This window comes from Nerophis lumbriciformis, linkage group LG32 (assembly GCF_033978685.3).
Source record: "Nerophis lumbriciformis linkage group LG32, RoL_Nlum_v2.1, whole genome shotgun sequence".
NCBI classification, from domain to species: Eukaryota; Metazoa; Chordata; class Actinopteri; order Syngnathiformes; family Syngnathidae; genus Nerophis; species Nerophis lumbriciformis.
This window is the reverse complement of record NC_084579.2, coordinates 26739709-26762064: the sequence shown is the minus strand read 5'-3', so window position 1 is coordinate 26762064 and position 22356 is coordinate 26739709. Positions and strand designations below refer to the sequence as shown.

General features: G+C 39.7%; 1 protein-coding gene across 1 annotated transcript in view; it reads left to right on the top strand.

Annotated features, from left to right (window-relative positions):
- trabd2a (TraB domain containing 2A) overlaps positions 1-22356 on the top strand; it is a 278709-nt gene that overhangs the window by 135484 nt on the left and 120869 nt on the right. The gene's annotated exons all lie outside the window — the stretch shown is intronic.

Below are 22356 nucleotides of genomic sequence, written 5' to 3'. Positions count from 1 at the left end.
AAAAACTAAGGTTTTGTGCATTGTTTCTCTATAAACACATACATTTGTCTAAATATGGCCAAGGACACACATTATTGTTGGCTTCCTGGACGTCGTCTTCATCACTATAGGAAAAATCTAATTTGCGGGAGATAATCACCCTGCCATTTCAGGTATGTTAGTTTTTTTTAAGTCATCAGCTTAAAGCATCCCTTTGTCTCTGACTCCCACGTCGTCATGTGGCATGAGTGTGTGATTGTTATGATTTTGCCTCTGATTGGTCAGTCTGCAATGCTTGCCCTAACCTTAGCCAATTGTCACTCATCATACGAACATTGACCGATCATCATGTTCTCATTCATTCAGATCATTATATTTTTTTTGTATTTTTTGGGCCTAGTTTTGCAGTCCATTTTCTCTCTTTGCATCTTGTAGCTTTGATGTAAGCTACCTCGCTACATGTGTCTAAAACTAGCGAAGCTACAGGAATCACTACTGCCAAGCTACTGGGAAATGTACTTGTTATAGTAGCTTTATGTAGCTTGTTACTGCCCATCACGGTGGTAAGTTTATGAACAAAAAAGAAATAGCCATTTCCAGATTTCACTAGTGGCTTGCCTTCTATTTCTCTTGTCTTTGAACAACAGGTCTGTTTTTCTTTCTCTGTTTTTCCTCAGATTCTGACTCAGTCTTTCATTAATGAGGGTGCTCCTGATTTTAGGGATCTCGGATGGCTTGGGTCTTTTACATTTTGTCCATCCAAACTCTGACCAAAACCCTTCAAAGTCAAAAGCATTTTAAACATCCATCCATCCATTTTCTACCGCTTGTCCCTTTTGGGGTCGCGGGGGGTGCTGGAGTCTATCTCAGCTGTATTCGGGTGGAAGGCAGGGTACACCCTGGACAAGTCGCCACCTCATCACAGGGCCAACACAGATAGACAGACAACATTCACACTCACATTCACACACTAGGGCCAATTTAGTGTTGCCAATCAACCTATCCCCAGGTGCATGTCTTTGGAGGTGGGAGGAAGCCGGAGTACCCGGAGGGAACCCACGCAGTCACGGGGAGAACATGCAAACGCCACACAGAAATATCCCGAGCCCGGGATTGAACACAGGACTACTCAGGACCTTCGTATTATGAGGCACATGCACTAACCCCTCTTCCACTGTGCTGCATTTAAAACAATCGCTACAAATTACACTCTAATTTGATCCGTCCCATTCTATACAAGTGAATTTGACTGGAGAAGTCCATACTTTTTTGATAGTGCCATCATTTGGAAATGTATGCAGGGTGACCCCTTCTTTAATTGTATTGCTGAAACCTGCAACAATGCATCTGACAGACATTTCTTATAATTTCTTCAAATTCTGCCTGAATATAACGTTATTCGGAATGAAAACACTACCAAAACAACATACTATGTAATATGAAATAGCCTCCAGTCTTCTTTAAGCTAAAAGTGGGTGTTCTAAAATGTGCTGAAACTCATCAGAAAACAAGCCTAAAATCACTACTGTGTCTATTTTGGGTGGAATTTTACCTGTAGGTCCAGAACTATGAAATAAGTGTCAATGTTTTCAGCATATGGGGGGCTTTTTTTAAAGTTAGCTTTGACTTTCTGTCACAGCCCATACCCCATAAAATCAGATTGGAATACAAAACAAGGCATTGCGATTGCTAATATCTCATGCGACTAATATGGAATGCGACTGTGAATTGTTCTTGTTTGCGGAAGGCTCGGCCCTGCTGGTATCAGACAAGGACAAGTCACAGGTGGAGAAAATCCTCAGTGCTGAACTCTGTAGAACTTGCACCTGGCTCGCTGACAACAAGCTATCCATACACTTGGGTAAAACGGAATCCATCTTATTTGGGTCCCACATCAACCTTAAGAAAGTCAATGACTTCCCTATAAAAGTGGGTGACATTGTTATCATCAGGAAGGATGAGGTCACCTACCTAGGTTCCATTCTAGAGGCTAATCTTTCCTGTGATAAAATGGCAACCAAGGTAATCAAAAAGGTCAACCAACGAACGAGATTTCTTTATAGAATCTCCTCTATGGTCAACAAAAGCACCATGAAGATTCTAGCGGGAACTCTCGTTCAACCCTTTTTTAATTACGCATGCATCTCCTGGTACCCTAGCACCTCCAAAACCCTCAAATCTAAACTCCAAACATCCCAGAACAAGCTAGTCAGATTACTTCTAGACCTCCACCCCAGATCACACCTCACTCCTTCTCCAAAGTGGGCTGGCTCAGGGTGGAGGACAGAGTAAAACAACTTGCACTGAGCCTAGTCTATAAAATCCGCTACACCTCCCTGATACCGAAGTACATGTCAAACTACTTCCTTAACGTAAATGACCGCCATAACCACAACACCAGGGGGAGCTCCACTAACCACGTTAAACCCAGATTCCGATCTAACAAAGGTCTTAACTCATTCTCTTTCTATGCCACATCAATGTGGAATGTGCTCCCAACAGGTATAAAAGAAAGGGCATCTCTATCCTCCTTTAAAACCGCAATAAAAGTACACCTCCAGGCAACTTCAACCCTAAACTAACACCCTCTCCGGATTGTTAATAATCAAATGTAAACAATCAAATGTAGATACTTTTCTTATGCCTTCTGATCTCTCTTTCTCTCTCTCTCTCTCTCTCTCTCTCTCTCTCTCTCTCTCTCTCTCTCTCTCTCTCTCTCTCTCTCTCTCTCTCTCTCACTCTCTCTGTCTCTCTCTCTATGTCCACTACTTGCTGTACATATCCTACCAAGTTAGACCTACACTGTTTCAATATCCATTTCTCTGTTCTCAATTGTTGATGACTGATGATAACAACCAAACCTAAACCCCCCCGCCCCCCTCCACACCCCGAATTGTAAATAATGTAAATAATTCAATGTATATACCCTGATGATTATCTTCTGTGATGACTGTATTATGATGATAGTATATATGATAGTATATATCTGTATCATGAATCAATTTACATTCACAACTTAAACAAGTTGAAAAACTTATTCGGGTGTTACCATTTAGTGGTCAATTGTACGGAATATGTACTTCACTGTGCAACCTACTAATAAAAGTCTCAATCAATCAATGTACACATCAATATAACAATATGATTGGGTGCTTTAAGGTGAGGTGATGGCATAATTAAAATACCAATCAATGTTGCAGCTTAGAAATCAAATGTGTATTATTATAAGACTTTCTTTCCTGTTCTAAAATAGCATCAGTGTGAACACTTGTCTGTCAGCATCCATATATTTATGTGTTTCAGGTAGCTTTACAGCGTCTTTTTGTAGGCAGTGGTAAAGAAACTACATAGTTGGCAAAAGTTTGACAATGGATATGCAATGTAAACAAAGATTAAGCTGATGCATTAGGAACATTTAACAGGTTTTAAAAAGTGGACCCAGAGACGCCGCAGAAGGATTATCGACACACACTTATATACTCTGGCCCTTAAATCCATAGGTCAATGAATCAGTAGTGTTTTAGATCTGGCCGTCAAAATGTAAACAAATGCCATTGGTGGATCTACACCTAACACCCACTGTAATGATACCAAGTACAAGAGCGTATCTAGTCAATACTACTATGATTACATCGATATTTGTTGGCATCACAACATCTTCTTTCGTTTAAAAAAAAAATTATATTATGTTTATAAACTCAGTAAATACATCCCTGGACACATGAGGACTTTGAATATGACCTATGTATGATCCTGTAACGACTTGGTATCGGATTGATGCCCAAATTTGTGGTATCATCCAAAACTAATGTAAAGTATCCAAACAACAGAAGAATAAGTGATTATTACATTTTAACAGAAGTGTAGATAGAACACGTTAAAAGAGAAAGTAAGCAGATATTAACAGTAAATGAACAAGTCGATTAATAATTAATTTTCTACCACTTGTCCTTAACAATTTTGACAAAATAATATAATGGAAAATGTTGTAACAATATTTATTGCATACGTCAGCAGACTAAATTAAGAGTATTTGTTTATTTACTTACTAATACAAGACAAGATGTCTTGTATGTTCACTATTTTATTTAAGGACAATTACAAACATGTGTTTAATGTACCCCACGATTTTTTGTTAAAATAAAGCCAATAATAAAAAATGTTTTTAATAGAATGAGAAATGACACAATATGTTACTGCACATGTCAGCAGACTAAATTAGGAGCCTTTGCTTGCTTACTTACTAATGAAAGACAAGTCGTCTAGTATGTTCACTATTTTATTTAAGGACAAACTTGCAATAAGAAACATATGTTTAATGTACCTTAAGTTTTTTTTGTTGTTTTTTGTTTTGTTTTATTTAGAAAAGTATCGAAAAACAATTTGGTACCGGTACCGTTACCAGAATATTGGTATCGGGACAACACTAGTTTGTACCGATTAATTTCTACACCCCTAGTAGATACACACTATTATTGTCGTCTTTCGCCTTCTTCTTTACCCTTCTTCTTATTTCCTTTCTTTTGTGCTTTGGTGGAAAGTTAATTAAGTTATAAAAGGTCCACCTTTATCTCTGAGGGGGCAGCAATAATCCACAATGATGAAGCGTTTAAACACACACACACACGCATGCACTCGCACAGCAACACACACGTTTGCACACGACATGTACACGTGGTGAAAAGAGCTAATCTCCCGCAGGTGTACACACACTAGCACGCACAAATGCACAGACGTGCGCGCGGCGAGGAGGTCATTAGTGACCCGAGGAATGCAGGGGTCACGTCTTAAAAGACCTGGCTGATAGAGGGGATGTTTAGCATCAAAGCACGGAGGGGGCGGGGGGACAGGAGAGGGAGAGATGGATGGAAAGAGGCATATCAGGAGAGGGAGGAGAGCGAACGTGCTCGATCAAAGCCCGGATTTGAGTGCTGGGGGTGGGAGGGGTGATCAAATCATAGCTTGAACGTGTGAGTGAGAGTGGAGTGTGGCTGGGGGGGTTTAGAGAGAGTCGGAGACAAGGCAGAGTGATTAGAAAGGATGTAGGACAACGTGTGGAAAGAGTATGGCTAACTTAAAGAGACAAGTATGGGTGTGATTCAAAGCTGTGGTTTCGGCTGCAGAAAGCAAGGCCGTGCAGCGGTGATAGATTTACGAGTTACAATAAATACCTGCTGAATGAAACTTGGACTGTGATAGCCATTAGCTTTTTCTTGACACTATACTCTGTCTGCAAACCATAACTAATGGGAGGGGACTCATTGCAGACCTATTGCATCTAGTGTTGTCCTGATACCCATATGTTGGTACTTTTCGGTACTTTTCTAAATAAAGGGGACCACGAAAAATTGCATTATTGGCTTTATTTTAACAAAAAATCTTACGGTACATTAAACATATGTTTATTATCGCAAGTTTGTCCTTAAATAAAATAGTGAACATACAAGACAACTTCAATCAATCTTTATTTATATAGCCCTAAATCACAAGTGTCTCAAAGGGCTGCACAAGCCACAACGACATCCTCGGTACAAAGCCCACATACGGGCAAGGAAAAACTCACCCCAGTGGGACGTCGATGTGAATGACTATGAGAAACCTTGGAGAGGACCGCATATGTGGGTAACCCCCCCCCTCTAGGGGAGACCGAAAGCAATGGATGTCGAGTGGGTCTGACATAATATTGTGAGAGTCCAGTCCATAGTGGATCCAACATAATAGTAAGAGTCCAGTCCATAGTGGGGCCAGCAGGACACCATCCCGAGCGGAGACGGGTCAGCAGTGTAGAGATGTTCCCAGCCGATGCACAGGCGAGCGGTCCACCCCGGGTCCCGACTCTGGACAGCCAGCACTTCATCCATGGCCACCGGACCTGTGCCCCCCCCCCTCAAGGAAAAGGGGAGCAGAGGAGAAAAGAAAAGAAACGGCAGATCAACTGGTCCAACAGGGGGGCTATTTAAAGGCTAGAGTATACAAATGAGTTTTAAGATGGGACTTAAATGCTTCTACTGAGGTAGCATCTCTAATTGTTACCGGGAGGGCATTCCATAGTACTGGAGCCCGAATAGAAAACGCTCTATAGCCCGCAGACTTTTTTTGGGCTCTGGGAATCACTAATAAGCCGGAGTTCTTTGAACGCAGATTTCTTGCCGGGACATATGGTACAATACAATCGACAAGATAGGACGGAGCTAGACCGTGTAGTATTTTATACGTAAGTAGTAAAACCTTAAAGTCACTTCTTAAGTGCACAGGAAGCCAGTGCACTTGTCTTTTAGTAGTAAGTAAGCAAATAAAGGTTCCTAGTTAGTCTGCTGACATATGCAGTAACGGTAACACTTTAGTATGGGGAACATATTCACCATTAATTAGTTGCTTATTTAAGTTACAAAGACTTAATATAGAGTTATTTGGACACTAGGGGAACATATAAGGCAGGGGTCACCAACACGGTGCCCGCGGGCACCAGGTAGCCCGTAAGGACCAGATGAGTAGCCCGCTGGCCTGTTCTAAAAATAGGTCAAATAGCAGCACTTACCAGTGAGCTGCCTCTATTTTTTCAATTTTATTTATTTACTAGCAAGCTGGTCTCGCTTTGCTCGACATTTTTAATTCTAAGAGAGCCAAAACTCAAATAGAATTTGAAAATCCAAGAAAATATTTGAAAGACTTGGTCCTCACTAACTGACAAAGAAACAGTTAACATATTTGGTGTCCAGTTCAAAGTGTGACATGGTTTATTTAAAAATTTGAGAGTTGACTTTTGTATTTGACATGAGTTATTATTTGTACAAACATGGTGCAAAGTAATTCATGATTTGTTAAAAAATGTTAGTGGCTAGCTAGTTAAAATGGAATATTGTGATTTCACAAGACTGTCTTAGAAGTGATCATTTGAAAATGTTCAATTTGAAAAATGTGCACTTAGAGAAAATATAAAAATAAAGTGTTGCATATTGATATTTATCTGTTTCTATATATATTTATTGTGAGAAATCATTAAGATGATCAGTGTTTCCACAAAGATAATATCATTAATTGTTAATAATAACATAGAGTTAAAGGTAAATTGAGCAAATTTGCTATTTCTGGCAATTTATTTAAGTGTGTATCAAACTGGTAGCCCCTGCGATGAGGTGGCGACTTGTCCAGGTTGTACCCCGCCTTCCGCCCGATTGTAGCTGAGATAGGCTCCAGCGCCCCCTGCGACCTCAAAGGGAATAAGCGATAGAAAATGGATGGATGGAAACTGGTAGCCCTTCGCATTAATCAGTACCCAAGAAGTAGCTCTTGGTTTCAAAAAGGTTGGTGACCCCTGATATAAGGGTTAGGTTTAGGGTTAGGGTTACCAATAAGCAATATTTCTGAGGTTATTTAGGGAAGACTCTTAGTTAATGGCTTACTGGTTGTATAATAAGGCCATGCAGAATAAGGCATTAATAAGTGCTTAATAATGACTAATTAAGAGCCAATATGTTACTAATTTGCATGTTAATAAGTTAAAGTTAAAGTACCAATTATTTTCACATACACACTAGGTGTGGTGAAATTTGTCTTTTGCATTTGACCTATCCCCTTGTTCACCCCTTGGGAGGTGAGGGGAGCAGTGGGCAGCAGCGGTGGCCGCGCCCGGGAATCATTTTTGATGATTTAACACCCAATTCCAACCCTTGATGCTGAGTGCCAAGTAGGGAGGTAATGGGTCCCATTTTTATAGTCTTTGGTATGACTCAGCCGGGGTTTGAACTCACAACCTACAGATCTCAGGGCGGACACTCTAACTAATTAATGGTGAATATGTGTTACCGCAATAGCATATTGTGTCATTTTCCATTCTATTATTTTGTCAAAATTATTAAGGACAAGTGGTAGAAAATTAAACATGAATTTACTTGTTCATTTACTGTTAATATCTGCTTACTTTCTCTTTTAACATGTCCTGTCTACATTTCTGTTAAAATGTAATAATCACTCATTCTTCTGTTATTTGATACTTTACATTAGTTTTGGATGATACCACAAATTTGGGTATCAATCCGATACCAAGTAGTTACAGGATCATACATTGGTCATATTCGAAGTCCTCATGTGTCCAGGGACGTATTTCCTGAGTTTATAAACATTATATACATTTTAAAAAAAACGAAAGAAGATGTTGTGATGCCAAACAATATCGACGTAATCATAGTAGTATCGACTAGATACGCTACTGTACTTGGTATCATTACAGTGGATGTTAGGTGTAGATCCAGCAATGGTGTTTGGTGGCGGATTGGTACTTTTCAGAAGCGGTATAGTACCGAATATGATTCATTAGTATCGCGGTACTATACTAATACAGGTATACCGTACAACCCTAATCACATCATAAGTGTGGAAACGACAGAGGTGATTATGATTAATTAACGGCAGAATGATGACATCACTCCAGTTCTTCATGTTTTCCCTTTTCTTCACCGTTGCAAAGGCTAGCCATCATTAGAAAATTGTGACACTTACACACAGGAAGTAAACAAATTATCGGTAAGGAGATATGTCTGAAATAGGGTTGTACGGTATATCGGTATTAGATTTAGTACCGCGATACTAATGAATCATATTCGGTGCTATACCGTCTCTAAAAAGTAGCGGTCTCCCACCCGTCAACGCCCTCAGGAAGAGGTGCTTTAAGACATGGATAGCTAGCTAGCGGCTAATATATATCCGCAGTCAGTAGTGTTGTAACTACTTCTAAATCACTCATCCTTGTCTCAATGGTAGCTGGTAAGGTACATTTATTTTAAGTATCATCCCTGTATGACGAGCGTTAGCTATACATGCTTCACTACACACCGCAGGATCCCAGACTCGTAACATTGGACGTGTTGGAACTGGTCTATGATTATCAGAGTCAAGTTAACATTTTACTACGTCCAAACATTAGCCATTAAGACGATCATCTTAACTTTGATCACACTACACACAAGTGAATGAAGTGCATACTTACTCAACAGCCATACATGTCACACTGAGGGTGGCCATATGAACAACGACAACACTGTCATAAACATGTGCCATATAGATAGATAGATAGATAGATAGATAGATAGATAGATAGATAGATAGGTCTTTATTGTCACTGCACAAGTACAACAAAACTTTGTTCTCAGCACAAACCCGTTCAAGATTAGACAAACAAACAGTGTACAGGGTTACAGAACAGTAACGCTGATGGGTCGCCACAAGGCGCCCCGTAAAAGATGGGGAAAAAGGTAGATGGGGAAACAACAATGACAAACACATTTCTACAGAACAAATTCCCAGAATTCCCTGCAGCACCAACTCTTAAGGGACGCTACAATATAAACAAACGCCATTGGTGGATCTACACCTAACATCCACTGTAATGATACCAAGTACAATAGCATATCTAGTCGATAATAATATGATTACATCGATATTTTTTAGCATCACAAAATCTTCTTTCGTTTTTTTAAAATGTATATTATGTTCATAAACTCGGGAAATATGTCCCTGGACACATGATGACCAACGTCTGATCCTGGAACTACTTGGTATCGGATTGATACCCAAATTTGTGGTATCATCCAAAACTAATGTAAAGTATCAAACAACAGAAGAATAAATGATTATTACATTTTAACAGAAGTGTAGATAGAACATGTTGAAACAGAAAATAACCAGATATTAACAGTTAATGAACAAGTAGATTAATAATGAATTTTCTGCCACTTGTCCTTAATAATTTTGACAGAATAATAGAATGGAAAATGTTGTAACAAAAAGTTACTGCATATGTCAGCAGACTAATTAGGAGCCTTCGTTTGTTTACTTACTAATAAAAGACAAGTTGTCTTGTATGTTCACTTTTTTATTTAAGGACAAACTTGCAATTACAAACATGTGTTTAATGTACCCTACAATTTTTTGTTAAAATAAAGCCATCCATCCATCCATCCATCTTCTTCCGCTTATCCGAGGTCGGGTCGCGGGGGCAGCAGCCTAAGCAGGGAAGCCCAGACTTCCCTCTCCCCAGCCACTTCGTCCAGCTCCTCCCGGTGGATCCCGAGGCGTTCCCAGGCCAGCCGGGAGACATAGTCTTCCCAACGTGTCCTGGGTCTTCCCCGTGGCCTCCTACCGGTCGGACGTGCCCGAAACACCTCCCGAGGGAGGCGTTCGGGTGGCATCCTGACCAGATGCCCGAACCACCTCATCTGGCTCCTCTCGATATGGAGGAGCAGCGGCTTTACTTTGAGCTCCCCCCGGATGGCAGAGCTTCTCACCCTATCTCTAAGGGAGAGCCCCGCCACCCGGCGGAGGAAACTCATTTCGGCCGCTTGTACCCGTGATCTTGTCCTTTCGGTCATGACCCAAAGCTCATGACCATAGGTGAGGATGGGAACGTAGATCGACCGGTAAATCGAGAGCTTTGCCTTCTGGCTCAGCTCCTTCTTCACCACAACGGATCGATACAGCGTCCGCATTACTGAAGATGCCGCACCGATCCGCCTGTCGATCTCACGATCCACTCTTCCCTCACTCGTGAACAAGACTCCGAGGTACTTGAACTCCTCCACTTGGGGCAAGATCTCCTCCCCAACCCGGAGATGGCACTCCACCCTTTTCCGGGCGAGAACCATGGACTCGGATTTGGAGGTGCTGATTCTCATCCCAGTCGCTTCACACTCGGCTGCGAACCGATCCAGTGAGAGCTGAAGATCTTGGCCAGATGAAGCCATCAGGACCACATCATCTGCAAAAAGCAGAGACCTAATCCTGCAGCCACCAAACCAAAAGCCAATAATTCAATTTTTTGTGGTCCCCTTTATTTACAAAAGTAGTGAAAAGTACCGAAATACATTTCGGTACCGGTACCGGTACCAAAACATTGGTATCGGGACAACACTAGTCTGAAACAAGTAAAACCATTACCATCATTCTGGATTCCAAACACTCTTTGTGACTGTTGGACTTCATTTCTGTGTTGTCCTGATCTGATACATCCGAGAGGGATTTGCACGTTGATTGGACTAAACCTTCTTTTTTTTCCCGGGAAAAATATGCTGAATTATCCTTTTGTGAGAGAGTTGTGTTAGTTAGATAATATCTCGGATCAGGAGGCCAGAGAAGAGGTTTGGAAAAGTCTTTATGTGTAGTTTGGAGAAGGCCAAGACAGTTTGACTTGGATGTGAGCGCACAAACAGGGGCATGGCACCAAATTTTGGGCCATCATACACAAGAATCCAATATGGTTTTGTTTGAAACCGGCTTTATAAAAACCCATGTAAAAAGATGAATTCAGTTTTTGACTCTAGATACCACCCCTCAATTATTTTGGTTTTGTTTTAAAAAAAATGTTTTTTTTGCTTTTGTTTTGTTTTTTTTTTACAAAAAAGTGCCAAAACATTTAAAATAAAGTTGCCATAATATGAATAAAAAAAAATATTATTCACTTAAATATGATTTCATAAAGTTGTCCTTTACTTCAGAGTGTCAAGTAGATATTAACTGATACACATAGGATATTCATCAGTGGATAATACAAATCAGGATAACACATCTTTGTTAATTTGTTGATATTATTAATGCTGGGAGTTAAAGGAGAGCTGCACTTTTTGAGGGGAATGTTGCCTTTAATTCACAATCATTATGACAAAAGGATGCATTTTTTTTTTTACAAATTAACGTAAATAAAAGGCCGCTTACAACGGAGCCAACGGGAGGTCCTCTATTCTGCCCATAAAACCCAATAAATAACCATCCAAAAAGCTCCAACGATGCTCTATTTACATTTCGTGACTTGAATATTAACCAAGTATTAGTGATATTGTTATTATAAGCACTAACACAGACAAGCTATTTATAGCAGCACTTGTGTGCCTATATTGACATCATCGAGTGGTAACCTGTTTCCTCACTTCCCTGCTTGTGGAAGTTTATTGTAGATCATAAATCTTGCCTATCACCTTAATAGTAGATCTATAAAGACATAATCCGACAAGTTGGTCAACTTTGGCATCCAATTTAGACCCGGAAATTGCGAGAACGACACAAAACATTTCTTGGCTCCATCCACCTTTTCTTGGCAAGGATTATGAGACATTTTCATCTAAACGGGACTATAACAAAAGTCTATCAGTGGGTATCCGAATGACAGCAGACATTGTACAGTAAGTGATGTTTTACTATGTTTGTTGGCTCTCACAAAGTCTGCATTGAGCAATAATCAGTGATGAAGAACAAAAAAGGCGGACGTTGTGATGCTTGTTTTAAATTATCGTGCCGTGAATGATCAACATACGTAAATATTAAATGTTATTATAGATGTGCCTGTTACTACTTTACATATATACTTACAGTCTATATAAAACTTGTTTGGATTTTTTTTTAAGGGCATGATAGAGTGACTCCCAAAGACTCCATTGTAGGGGGTTTATTTAGCATTTATTTACTATTTAAAATGCATTAAAAAAAGAAATGAGATCTTACATAAAGATTGTGAATGTTTGGTCGAATTAAAAAAAAGTGCAATTCCCCTTTAAGTCTCCTACTGTCTTTAAAATCTAGGGACATCTCTGTTTCTAACTTTAATAACGGGCCTTGAACGCACCACGGTTTTGTGCAATGACATGTAAAAGTGAAACTTCTACCTAACTTTCTCCTAGATTTATTATATTTTTGCCTTTCTTCTATTACCTCTCATCCTTCCAAAATGTTGGTGCTGTGTGTCATTGCTTGAAGGTGAGCTTTAATGATGTGCTTGGGGCCCCGTTACAAAATCCCCCCACCCCCGTCCTCCCCACCCTTCGAAAGCCCCTGCGCACAAGCCTGAGTTGTATCAATCGACAAAACCTTTGTCTCATTGAAAAGTTAATAACGATTGACATGCAGGAAAACACACTAAAACAACACATGAGATAGGTAGCATGTTAAAGCTAAATATTTTAAAATCAAAAGCAAGTACCCTTTTAACTCTCAAAGTCACAATTTTAAGCCAATCATTAGCTGTTACAGGCAAAACCCGAGTAGGAACCCCAGAAGGATAGCAACTCGCGCCATCAATAGGGACAACACAATAATTAAAAATCGTCTTCACATTCACTTTTTTCTTTCCAGTGGTTGGAGAAGAAAGTTATGGCCATATTTAGCTATAATAATGCTAGCAAGTAAGGCTACTGTATTTTCCGCACTATAAGGCGCACCGGATTATTAGCCGCACCTTCTATGAATTACATATTTCATAATTTTGTCCACCAATAAGCCGCCCCGGACTAAAAGCCGCGCCTACGCTGCGCTAGAGTGAATGTCAAAAAAACGCTGCGCTAAAGTGAATGTCAAAAAAACAGTCAGATAGTTCAGTCAAACTTTAATAATATATTGAAAACCAGCGTTCTAACAACTCTGTCCCAAAATGTACGCAAATGTGCAATCACAAACATAGTAAAATTCAAAATGGTGTAGAGCAATAAATAGCAACATAATGTTGCTCGAACGTTAATGTCACAACACACAAAATAAACATAGCGCTCACCTTCTGAAGTTATTCTTCATTCGTAAATCCTTCGAATTCTTCGTCTTCGGTGTCCGAATTGAAAAGTTGCGCAAGCGTGGGATCCAAAAATGGCCGGCTCCGCCTCGTCGAAGTCATCGGATTCAGTGTCGCTGTTGTTGTGCAGCAGTTCTGTGAATCCTGCCTTCCGGAAAGCTCGGACCACAGTTGTGACCGAAATATCTGCCCAGGCATTTACGATCCACTGGCAGATGTTGGCGTATGTCGACCGGCGCTATCTGCCCGTCTTAGTGAAGGTGTGTTCGCCTTCGGAGCTGTGTGAAAAAAGCCACCCGGCCTCTTCGCGTAAACTTCCCTTAACCACTCGCTCATCTTTTCTTCATCCATCCATCCCTTCGAGTTAGCTTTTATGATGACGCCGGCTGGAAAGGTCTCTTTTGGCAAGGTCTTCCTTTTGAATATCACCATGGGAGGAAGTTTCTGGCCATTAGCATGGCAAGCTAGAACCACAGTGAAGGACGACTTCTCATTCCCTGTGGTGCGAATATTCACCGTATGTGCTCCCGTTCCACAGGAATATCAGTTGCTGTGAAATACGGTAGTAATCCGTGTGCGGATGGAGAGATTGCGTCTTTTTATGAACCGGATCCTTGTCCTTTGTAGGAGCCATTTTGTGGTCTTTACAGATGTAAACAGGAAATGAAACGTACGGTGATATCCGCGCGTTTTTTCTTCTTCTTCCGGGGGCGGGTGGTTGCTTAAAGCGCTTCCTGTTCTATGGGGGCGGGTGCTTTCCTTGGCGGTTGCTTGCGTAGAAGAAGAAGCGCTTCCTGTTCTACCGGGAAAAAAGATGGCGGCTGTTTACCGAAGTTGCGAGATCGAAACTTTATGAAAATTAATCGTAATAAAGCGCACCGGGTTATAAGGCGCACTGTTAGCTTTTGAGAAAATTTGTGGTTTTTAGGTGCGCCTTATAGTGCGGAAAATACGGTAAATGTTTTGGACGGATCATACGATTCACTGTGGCATTTGCTGCGCCAACCAGAGCCAACCCAAGCCTACATGGGGCCCTAAGGACATTTTGATATTGGGGTCTTCTATTGATTTTGAGGCCCTCTATTTCTGATTTTGGGGCCCTCTATTGATTTTGGAGCCTAGTATTTCTGACAATAATACTGATTGTTGATCATTCACACACCTACTATAAACTCATTGCGGCCCTGGCAGTGTTGTTTACATTATCCTATTGTTATTATTATCCTACTGGCATGTCTTTACATATGACATTTATAAATACATGATGGTGGCCTAGTTAAGAACATAAATAATACCAATGTATTTATGTAATAGTAACATAAATAATACCAATGCAATAATAACACAAATAACCATGATATCGCATACATGTTGTCGTAATCAGTTGTGGACAGACGAAGCCCCAGCAGCATTTAGCGAGTAATGCGCGCTCCCGCGGCGGGAAAAATAGATTTAACTTATCGTTTAAACATATGTTGACTGTCCTTCATAACTAATCTCGACCCCTCTTTCAATGTACGCCATTATAGAGCTGTGATTGGATATACACGGAACTTGTTCCGCCAATCGACAAGACAAAAGTGAATATGATTGTATTTCGTTTCTCTCAACATTTTCGGCTCTTTTTTATACTTAAATAAATTGCCAGTTAATTGTGTTATCGTCTTAGTCAAGGTGCCTTAGTTTTTTATTAAATATCGCCCTTTTTCTTACTGGATTTTATAGGCGGAATAGAGGAGCTGTCATTGGCTCTGCTGTAAGTGGACTTTTATGTACGTTTATTTAATATTTGGAATGCAATAGAAAAATCCATCAATCATCATGTCTTTCATAATGATTGTGAACGATGTGCGGAAAAAAATCCTAAAAAACTGCAGTTCCCCTTTAAAGTATAATAATTGGCCAATTCACAGCTCTTATCTCAAAACACTCTCAAATTGATGTACCACTGTATCCGCAAAAAATGAATAAGGATTGTTTCTACTTATAGAATAGAATAGAATAGAATAGAATAGAATAGAAAGTACTTTATTGATCCCTGGGGAAGATTCAGCACCACAGTTTGCTCACAATAGACAATAAACATTTAGGTATTTTTACATGTGAATAATATAAATACAGTCTACTATACAGCATTATTCACATGTGAATAATATAAATACAGTCTATTATACATTTAAGTACAGTCAAAAAGGAACATATGCATTATACTTATCCTATTAAGGGTCTAGGGTAAGCTAAAGCCTATCACAGATAACTTTGAGCAAGTGGCAGGGTAGAACCTGGATTGGGCACATATTGTAGACCAGGGGTGTCCAAACTATGGCTCGCGGGCCAAATGCAACCTGCCAGCGTCTTCAATTTGGCTCGCAAGAGGTCATGAGTTGATTATAGCATCGCACCGCGGAGTGCTTTCAAAATAATCCTAAACACCAGTAGGTCTCTGAATGCTACAGGTTTGCTGCCATTTTTTTAGACAACTTGAGTAAATCAGATCAATGACCCTTGAATATACTTTGCAACGATAGCACAGCATTTACTTTGTGACACATCCAAACAACCTTCCCTAGTCATGGTGCAAACAAAAAAATGTTTACTGAACTTTGTGGATAACATTGAACAAGGTCAAACACCATAAAAAAAATTCTAAATTACACCCATTTAAATCTATTGGAGCGCATGATGGGAAAAAAGTAAAACACTATTTCCACACTTATCCATGTTTGGCGCAATTTACCTGCTTAATATTTCTGAATGATTACAAAACGTAAAGAAGGTTGTAACGGAAGTAAACAAGGTAGGAGTAGAACTTTCACATACTCTTAATATTCAATTAAATTAATTTGATATCCATTATATTAAAATAATATGTACACACACACACACACACACACACACACACACACACACACACACACACACACACACACACACACACACACACACACGCACACACACACACATTTATATATATATGTGTATTTGTATTTGTATATCCATCCATATGTATATATATATATATATATATATATATATATATATATATATGTATATACGGTATATATATGTGTATATATATGTATATATATGTATGTGTATATGTGTGTATATATATATATATATATATATATATATATATATATATATATATATATATATATATATATATATATATATATACAAACGTATATACTGTATATACGTTAGCTCAGGAAAAAACACAGAAGCTATTTCATCCCCACAAGCCTGTTTCGCAGGTTTGTAGTGATGAAATAGCCTCTGTGTTTTTTCCTGACCTAACATACTGTATAATCCGCTCTACCCCGGTATTGGGTATTGAGCACTGTATAACGGATAAACCACAATTGACTATATATATATATATATATATATATATATATATATATATATATTAGGGCTGCGAATCTTTGGGTGTCCCACGATTCGATTCAATATCGATTCTTGGGGTCACGATTCGATTATAAATCTATTTTTTTGATTCAACGCAATTCTCGATTCAAAAACGATATTTTTCCGATTCAAAACAATTCTCTATTCATTCCATACATAGGATTTCAGCAGGATCTACCCCAGTCTGCTGACATGCAAGCAGAGTAGTAGATTTTTGTAAAAAGCTTTTATAATTGTAAAGGACAATGTTTTATCAACTGATTGTAATAATGTAAATTTGTTTTAACTATTAAATGAACCAAAAATATGACTTATTTTATTTTTGTGAAAATATTGGACACAGTGTGTTGTCAAGCTTATGAGATGCGATGCAAGTGTCAGCCACTGTGACACTATTGTTCTTTTTTTCTTTTCTTTTTTTTTTTATAAATGTCTAATGATAATGTCAATGAGGGATTTTTAATCACTGCTATGTTGAAATTGTTACTAATATTGGTACTGCTGTTGATAATATTCATTTTGGTTACACTACTTTTGGATTGTTCTGTCGTGTTTGTGTGTCCTCTCAATTGCTCTGTTTATTGCTGTTCTGAGTGTTGCTGGGTCCGGTTTGGTTTTTTAATTGAATTGCATTGTTATGGTATTGCTTTGTATTATTTTGTTGGATTGATTAATAAAAATAAAAATAAAAAAATAAAAAAAATATATATATTTTTTAAAATAAATAAAAAAATTTATTTTTGAAAAATGAGAATCGATACTGAATCGTACAACGTGAGAATCGCGATTTGAATTCGAATCGATTTTTTCCCACACCCCTAATATATATATATATATATATATATATATATATATATATATATATATATATATATATATATATATATATATACACATATATATATATATATATATATATATATATATATATATATATATATATATATATATATATATATATATATACACATATATATATATATATATATATATATATATATATATATATACATATATATATATATATACACATATATAATTACTTTACATGCAGTCGATTTTCAAAAAGTTTTGACGCCCCTGTTGTAGACAAACAACTATTCCCACCAATGGACAATTTATATCCTGTATTTCACCTAACATGCACATTTTCGGCATTCTGGGAGGAAACCAGAGTCCCTGGAGAAAAGTCACACAAGGTCAGAGACGAGGATGATGGTGACATTTTACATTATGTTCTGCAGTATAGATAAAACGATTCTCTACAATTTCCAAAGACATTCCATCCATTCATTTTCTGATTGACCTGGATCGTATCCCAGCTGTCTTTGGACTCTGAACCGATCAGATCTTAACCACATAGCCCTAAGACGATAAGGCAGCTGAGGTGTTATTTTCCATCTTGGACAATAACATACAGGAAAAAGGACAAGCTTCCCAAAAATGCTTCATTCTCCATAAAACCATGGTACTACTTTGCTTGATCTAGACAAATTAGAATAAATTAGGAAGGCAACAATCCAAGACAAATACACATAATTATACTTCTGTTCTGTAGACTGTGTAGTAGAAGCAAATGACCATATCGTCCACCAGATATCTGAGACATCACGATATTGGAAAACTTGTTTATCGTTGGTGAAACTTTTAAAGGATTTTGCAATAGTTGAACAAAGTCAAAGAATGTCAATAGACATTGAGTGTTAGGTTCTCTGACGAGAGAAAGGCTGACTTTGAGATTCATGTTCAAATTGGCTTACGGCTGATTGGACGTAATACAGCGTGGTTGCAATTTGAGGACTCTCCAGTAAAACTCATAGTAAATCATAACACTCCAGACGCAGAACGCCAAGAGTGATTTATTTTTAACCGAGCTGCCGAACACTCCACATGTGGGAATGCGAGTGCGATAATGTTTGCAGTGCATGCAGAGTTCCACCCCACTCCATCTCAACAAGAAGACACCATTTCCATGACAATGGACAATTATTGACTTTCATTGGCTCTGTTTGCTTTGATATCAGCAAGGGGTGTGTCTGTGGGTGCATGCTCGAAGGGGGGCAGCTGTTGATGAGAAGAAGGGACCTGATGAAAGGAGTGGGAAAGTGCACCCGCTGACCCAGAGTGCATCAAAACGAGCAAAGAATCGCGTGCAGACACAAAGAAATCATTTATTAAGGTTTTTTTTCCTTCTGTTTCTGTATCCTTCTTTACTTTCAAGTTTGTTTTCCTCCTCTCCATCCCAGCCCTTCTCAACACCGCCCCCCTCTCTCTGTTTTTAACTCCCATCCTTTTTATCCAGGGAAGACTGAGCCCCCTCTCGCCCCCCCCCCCCCCTTCACAGCCATAATTTAAGGGTCTGAAAGGCACAGCGAGTGGAGAAAGAGGCAAGAGCTGAGAAAAAGAGCGGAGACGGTGCAGATGAGGGCCTTCCTTCACGGACGTGGCACAGATGTGAGGGTGTTTTTGTGAAATGGAGTCGGGGAGGGGCGGCGATAGGCTAATTTGCGCGGCATAAAGACGGGGGCCCTTTTCATATGCAGAGCGTCACTTTGATGCGCGGCTGATGAAAGCTGGAGCGAGCGCAAAGGAAAGGAGAGGACAGGGTGACGGAGGGCTTCTTTGTCCCGTGACAAGACGGCATCTGCTTCATGCTGCCCTCCTCTACGCCGCTAGACCCAGGTTTGCACAATAGGGCGACCGAGATGGAAAAAGTGTCATCAGAGGACCACAGAGGACAGAACATGAACAAAAACAGCCGCTTGGGTCGGCTTGCTTAGAGTACGGGTATGCACGATGAATTGCATAAGCATTCATTTATATTGTGGACACATCGACTTAATTCCACAGCTGTCGACACACATCTTCACTCTGAAAAGCCGTTCCCACCAACTTCACTTTCGTCCTCTTTGTGAGTGTGTGTGTGCGGTGTGATAAGATCAGACAGAGAGGTGAGTGGTGGTTTCACTTGTTCTAAGTCCGGGCCGAGCGCACACCCGCAGTCCTTCAGTGTGTGTATGAGTGTGCGTTTCCCTGATCACAGGCGGCAGGCTCACCGGGGTCCTCCCACCAAACACTGGCCGATTTCACGCTAACACAAAAGCAGAATTCCGGCAGCAACGGAGCTGAGCGGTGTTCAAAGGACAAACTGCCCCTCTCGTCTTAGGAAGTTGTTGAATAAATCTCCAGGGTTTATGTGAGTCACCTGTTTCACTGTGTCACTTACCGTATTTTCCGCACTATAAGGCGCACCGGATTATTAGCCGCACCTTCTATGAATTACATATTTCATAATTTTGTCCACCAATAAGCCGCCCCGGACTATAAGCCGCGCCTACGCTGCGCTAAAGTGAATGTCAAAAAAACGCTGCGCTAAAGTGAATGTCAAAAAAACAGTCAGATAGTTCAGTCAAACTTTAATAATATATTGAAAACCAGCGTTCTAACAACTCTGTCCCAAAATGTACGCAAATGTGCAATCACAAACATAGTAAAATTCAAAATGGTGTAGAGCAATAAATAGCAACATAATGTTGCTCGAACGTTAATGTCACAACACACAAAATAAACATAGCGCTCACCTTCTGAAGTTATTCTTCATTCGTAAATCCTTCGAATTCTTCGTCTTCGGTGTCCGAATTGAAAAGTTGCGCAAGCGTGGGATCCAAAAATGGCCGGCTCCGCCTCGTCGAAGTCATCGGATTCAGTGTCGCTGTTGTTGTGCAGCAGTTCTGTGAATCCTGCCTTCCGGAAAGCTCGGACCACAGTTGTGACAGAAACTATCTGCCCAGGCATTTACGATCCACTGGCAGATGTTGGCGTATGTCGACCGGCGCTATCTGCCCGTCTTAGTGAAGGTGTGTTCGCCTTCGGAGCTGTGTGAAAAAAGCCACCCGGCCTCTTCGCGTAAACTTCCCTTAACCACTCGCTCATCTTTTCTTCATCCATCCATCCCTTCGAGTTAGCTTTTATGATGACGCCGGCTGGAAAGGTCTCTTTTGGCAAGGTCTTCCTTTTGAATATCACCATGGGTGGAAGTTAGCATGGCAAGCTAGAACCACAGTGAAGGATGACTTCTCATTCCCTGTGGTGCGAATATTCACCGTACGTGCTCCCGTTCCACAGTGCGGTTCACAGGAATATCAGCTGTGAAATACGGTAGTAATCCGTGTGCGGATGGAGAGATTGCGTCTTTTTATGAACCGGATCGCTTAGTAGGAGCCATTTTGTGGTCTTTACAGATGTAAACAGGAAATGAAACGTACGGTGATATCCGCGCGTTTTTTCTTCTTCTTCCCGGGGCGGGTGAAGCGCTTCCTGTTCTATGGGGGCGGGTGCTTTCCTTGGCGGTTGCTTGCGTAGAAGAAGAAGCGCTTCCTGTTCTACCGGGAAAAAAGATGGCGGCTGTTTACCGAAGTTGCGAGATCGAAACTTTATGAAAATGAATCGTAATAAAGCGCACCGGGTTATAAGGCGCACTGTCAGCTTTTGAGAAAAATTGTGGTTTTTAGGTGCGCCTTATAGTGCGGAAAATACGGTATACGACAGGACCGAAGATAGATTTATTATCAAAGGCAGGACTATTCAACTGGGAATGACACCATACCGGCCTCCGAGTTCAGTTCAAAACTTGGGAGACAAACCTTTTTGCTGTTGTATAGAGGAACTTAGACCACTCTAAACACATTGGCAGATCATTGCATTGATATTTTAACCTTGCCAGCAAACATAGAACACTGAGGCCCCTTCTACACTAAGCCGGCGAAGGTTATCCAGGGTAAATCCCACCTAACCTGGAAAATGCGCACGTCATAAGTCATAAATTCTTAAATTAAATGTAACTTATCTGAACAATATCCAGTGTTGTGGTTAGGGATGTCCAATAATGGCTTTTTGCCGATATCCGATATTCCGATATTGTCCAACTCTTTAATTACCGATACCGATATCAACCGATACCGATATCAACCGATATATACAGTCGTGGAATTAACACATTATTATGCCTAATTTGGACAACCAGGTATGGTGAAGATTAGGTACTTTTAAAAAAAATTTATAAAATAAAATAAGATTAATTAATTAAAAACATTTTCTTGAATACAAAAGAAAGTAAAACAATATAAAAACAGTTACATAGAAACTAGTAATTAATGAAAATTAGTAAAATTAACTGTTAAAGGTGAGTACTATTAGTAGACCAGCAGCACGCACAATCATGTGTGCTTACGGACTGTATCCCTTGCAGACTGTATTGATATATATTGATATATAATGTAGGAACCAGAATATTAATAACAGAAAGAAACAACCCTTTTGTGTGAATGAGTGTGAATGGGGGAGGAAGGTTTTTTGGGTTGGTGCACTAATTGTAAGTGTATCTGGTGTTTTTTATGTTGATTTAATAAAAACAAAAACAA